Here is a 5,475-nt window from a genome sequence, read left to right as displayed (position 1 = left end):
CATGTGGTAGGCAAGGACTCTATCACTGAGTTAAGTGCCCCAGTCTCCAAAGTAATTTTAAGCTAATATCTAGGAGTAATCATTTATGAAAAATTAGTTTTAAACTGTAAAATTCAAAAATACCAGCTTATATCCTTCCTAGTGCACAATTTCAGGATGTAACTTTGAGGATCCCCTGTCTCTATGATAACCAGAACACAGCTGCCTAGGTTCTTTTTCTTTTGGTGCCAGGAACTGAACTCAGGACACTATACTTGCCAGGCAGACACTTGTGCTGCTGAGCTATATCCTCAGCAATTGCCCACATTCATTAATGAAAAGCATGGAGTAAAAACTCCAATGATAGCACTATTACTTTTCCTTTCTCAATTCTATAAAAATCTTTTACTATTTATAATATATCCCGAAGTATTCAGTTTTTATAATTAGGTATTACCTTAAATATATTCAATACATTATTCCACTGTTTCTAAAAATGCCTAAAACTATGATCATTCCTACAATAACAATAGCAGCTTAAATTTCATGTAATTAATGAACTAATTTGACATTCACAGACACCTAGGTTTCAGTATGCTACAGCAAAGAGATGAGTTCTTGGTCTTTATTCACCTTTATATTCCTCCAAGGGTGATGTTGGGGGAAGAGGTACATGTACTCATGTACATGAGTTCCTTTCGGTCAATGAAAAACACCGCAAATACTATATAAGAATGCCAAACTATTGAGCATGAGCATGTATGACTGTGCAAGGTATTTTCATCACTGTAGGTTAGTGAAGGGCTCACTCATAGCTAACACCTGAACTGAGACTGGATGTGAGAAGAAGCCAATGTAAAGCTTCTGGGAGAAGGCAAATCGAAACAAAAAGAGGGTGCAGTGTAATACAGTGGGATAGAGCTTGTTCTGCTCAGGAAGCAGATGAAAGGTCAATATGGCTGAAGCACACTGAAAGGAGAATTTCCGCTTTGAGATAAGGCCAGAAGGAAAGGGAAGCAGTCATCTAAAGCAGGGTAAACAGTGGTTTGAAGAGAAGGGGAAGCCTGCAGAGTCTTAAGCAAAGCATGACTGATTTTTTTTTTCTTTCTTTCTTTGAAACAGGGTCTTGCTATGTAGTACAGCCTGGCCTTGAACTCACGATATAGCCCAGGCTGGCCTCAAACTTGCAATGCTTCTTCTGCCTCAGTATCCTGCGTGCTGGGATTACAGGCATGTACCACCACACCCAGCTTGATCTGATTTATTTTTTAAAATGTCACTCTGGCTTTGGTATGGGGAATGTATTTAAGGGAAACAATATGAGTTGATGCCATAGTCTGGTTAGATTAGCTAAATGTGACTGGCATGTTTCTTCATCTCTCTTGGTATGTAAGTGACAGGCTGAACTAATCAGCCGCTGAGACTCTTCCCTCTGGATAACTGGTTCAGTACAAGTAGCTGCTGAAATGTGTACACAGCCTAATAAATTACTGGTATCCTAATTCCTTCAAAGAATGGAAATTCAGACTGCATACAGTACAGTTAAAATCTAGTAGTTGGCTTTATCAGATTATTGCAGTTACTGAAATGTGTACACATCCTAATAATTTACTGGTATCCTACCTCCTTCAAAGAATAATGAAAATTCAGATTGCATACAGCACAGTTAAAGTTCAGTAGCTGGCTCTATCAGGATATTATGGCCCAGGGAGACAGCTCAGTAGAATAAGCGCTTGCTTGGCAAGCTCAAGGGCCTGAGTTCAATCCCAGGTTCCACCGAAAAAAAAGCAAGAAAAAAATAGCTTAATTCTCAATAGTGTAAACTGTGTATGGACAGAAAGAGCTCCAAGAGAGCTTGTCTATGGTGCAAGGGACAAAAGGAGGCTGGGGCAAGAGAAATGAGTGAGTGAGATCAGAGGAAGGCCATCTTCCTTGGTGAGCTTGCTTCCTCTCCTGCCCCGATCCCAGGCAGGGCCAAATCGCCAAAACATAATTCTGTGGCAGTAGTAGTGATAGCAGTATCAACTAAATAGGTACCTAGAGCTCAGAAGGGAATCTTCCATTATGACCAAGGTGGGTCTGAAATTCCTTTTTTTCTTTTTATCCTCCTTTTGTTTACTGACTAACAAAGAATGCCCTCACTCCTTAAAGAACAGCAAAGCAAGCAGGCATGCTTTAGCTTTCCAGCCACTAAACAGGAAGGAAGGCACACATGAGTTGGGCAGTGAACCTAACTAGGCCAAATGTTAATAAAACTTTTTTAAAAATGCTTAATTATAAGCAGGATTATAAATAGTATCTAGTCACATAAAGTAGTAATGTCTAGAATATCATTTAAAATTACTTGCCACACAAAGAACCAGGAAAATCTCTACAAGAGAAAGGACAGTAAACAGCTACCAAAACTTAGATGACTTAGATATCAGGGTTATCAGATAATGATCCTAAAGCAGCTATTACAACAATGTCAAAGAGTAAGGACACATGGGGGCCGGGGAGATGGCTCAGTGGAATAAGTGCTTCCCTGGCAAGCACAAGGGCCTGAGTTCAATGCTCAGTTCTGCAAAAAAAAAAAAAAAAAAAAAAAAAAAAGAGTAAGGGCACAATCTTGAAACAGAGTAAGACAGAGGTCTCACTAGAACAATCTAAGAGATAAAAAAAGAAAAGGAAATTTTACTCCAGAAAAATAAATATACTGAAAGACTTTACAGCAAAATGGTGATGTCAACAGAAGCGTCCGTGACTTGAAGATAGAATAGATTAAGTATAAAAACGTACTTCATCTCTTGATAAACTATCAAGTCAAAAAAATCTTAAACTGTCCTAAGTTGGGGACTACTTTTATAAACAACCAAGAGAAGATTATAGAAAATAAAAAAGATCAACTATATTTTGAGAGAATAAAATAAGGTCTATCATTTGAGTCATTTAAAGTTAAGAGGAATGGGGAGAAAGAAAATGTTACACTTTTTTTTTTAAAACAACAGTAAAAATTTCTCAAATTTTGCAAGATTTCAACTTGTAGATTCAAGTTCAATAAATCCAAAAGAAAGAAAAAGGAAGAAGAGAACAAAATTATTGCTCATATACAACTCAGCCAAAGTGTAGACAAGTAAACACAAAGAAAAAGAAAGGAAACCTTAAGAGTAGCCAAGGAAAAGCAACAAATACCACACAAGTTGACAATGATTCAAATGACTATGAACTTCTTATAAAGTTTATTATGTAGGCCAGAAGGTAATGGAACAGTATTTTTAAAGAAGTGAAAAAATAAAAACAAGATTAAATTCTGTACTTAGAATTCTACATGCCATGAAAATGTACTTCTGGATTGAGGATTTGGAAATAACATTCTCAAGTGCAGGACAATGAAAAGTTTGTTTCCAACAAACAGCCTATAAAATAAATGGTGAAGTTCTATTTACAAAACAAAAATGTTACCAGACAAAAGATGGAACTTCAGGAATGAAAGGAAAATGAACATAAATGGAAAATATCTGAGTAAAAATAATACACTAGTTTTTCTCTCCTTATCTTAATAATACATATTACTTTCAAAGGCAAAAATTACAAGATGGTCTAGTGGTTTTCAGTGTATACATAATGAGCCTGTATCAACCACATAGTATTTACTCTAAAGCCATAGCAAGTAAAAAGATGTAAATGGTAATTTCTACATTCCATGTGAAGGCTGTTGCCTAAACGCATGGATATGAAATCCATCTGTACAAAGGGTCAACTATTAGGTGTGTTCATTATTCCCCAGTGTAATCAATTAAAAAAATACAAAGATAACTAAAAACTCAGAATATAAAATAAGTGAAAATGTAGATAAGCACTCTAGATATATTAAAATATAATTCTGACACATTATATTCAATCAAATAACATAAAATCTAATTCTAAAAAATGATCAACACAATAAGGCGATAAAAGAAAAATAAATAAAACAAGGTATAAACAGTAAAGCTCTATCTGGGTGTACATTTACACTAAATATAAATAGTCTAAACACTTAAAAGATTGTCAAAATAAAGTTTTTAAAGAGTAAGCTTCCAGCGTTTAGGAGGTAAATCAGGAGGATCACCCCAAGTTCGAGGCTAACCTGGGCTACACAGTTCAAGGCCAGCCTGAATTACATGAGACCCTTTCTCAAAAGATACTCAGAACTGAAGTATATGCTATCTATAAGGTATACAAGAAAACTGCCCTAAATATAATGATAAAAATTAAAAGTAAAGAATGAAAAAGATGTACTATTCTCAAAACAAAACTAAAACAGCCATATCAGTATTAAATAAACTAGCAGGGATTTTTTTTGGATAGAGATGTAAGGATAAAGGATCAATTTACCAAGACCATATAATAATCCAGTAGTATCAGAAAAGCAAGAAAATCTCAATAAGCAACACAGGCTTCTGGTTTTAAGAAATGTTAAAATATATATATATATATATATATATATATCCCCAAAAAAGCAGAAAATAAAAAGATAAAAAGCAGAGATCAATAAAACTAAAAGAAGAAAAATCAAGATCAGTAAAATTTATAAACTTCTCACCAGATTAATGAGAGGCAGAGGAAAAGGGAAGGGAAGACAGACAAATTATCACATCAGAAATAACACTGGTAAACAGAACCCAGAAACTCATAAAAGGGACAATAGACCAAAACCGAGAGAGGCTTATCGCAGGAACATAGGCTAGATCAGTACTCAGATATCAATATAATTCACTATGTTACCCAGCTGGGCTAATGAAGATAAACTACATTATCATATCAAATAACTTAGAAAATCATTTGATAAACTCCAATAATCATTCATGATAAAAATCACAGCAAACTAGGAAAAAATGAAATTCCTTAGCCAGATAAAAGGGATCTTTAAAGATACAGCTATTGTTAATGATGGAAGACTGAATTCCTTCCCTCTAAGATGGAGGAAAGGCAAAGCTGCTTTTCCTCACCATTACTATTCTGTGTTGTGCTGGGAGCCCCATAACTGCACAAGACAAAAAGGAAAGCAAAGCAGAATGAGAAGAGCGGGAATACAGATAAAAGGAATATAAAAACTGTCACTATTTGAGGATAACATTGATTTTCTATGTAGAAAGCTCTAAGGAATCCACAAAAGCTCCCAAAACAAGTTAGTGAGTTCAGTAAAGTTGCAAGATACAAGATCAAGATACAAAAGTTAACTACTGTAAATTATTACTGAACTGGAATTTGAAATTAAATCTACTTGTACACATATAATTTATGTGTCTGTATATACAGGTCATTCACTATAGCCTTCAAAATAAAGACACATTTAAATTTAACAAAATTTGGGCTGGAGAGATGGCTCAGTGGTCTAAAGCACCTACCTGAATCAAGCTTGGCGAAGCACGGGGACCACGGTTCGATCCCCAGCACCACATGCCAGCCAGCCCCGCCCCCTGGTGGGCTGAGCTGGCCACACACACACACACAATAAATAAATGTAATAAATAAAAA

General features: G+C 35.5%; 1 protein-coding gene across 5 annotated transcripts in view; it reads right to left on the bottom strand.

Moving 5' to 3' along the window:
* Arhgap29 (Rho GTPase activating protein 29) overlaps window positions 1-5,475 on the bottom strand; it is a 67,409-nt gene that overhangs the window by 17,357 nt on the left and 44,577 nt on the right. The gene's annotated exons all lie outside the window — the stretch shown is intronic.

Source organism: Octodon degus, unplaced genomic scaffold, assembly GCF_000260255.1.
Source record: "Octodon degus isolate 3935 unplaced genomic scaffold, OctDeg1.0 scaffold00074, whole genome shotgun sequence".
NCBI classification, from domain to species: Eukaryota; Metazoa; Chordata; class Mammalia; order Rodentia; family Octodontidae; genus Octodon; species Octodon degus.
Note: the sequence above shows the minus strand (reverse complement) of the source record. Positions and strands in the feature narration are given on the sequence as shown.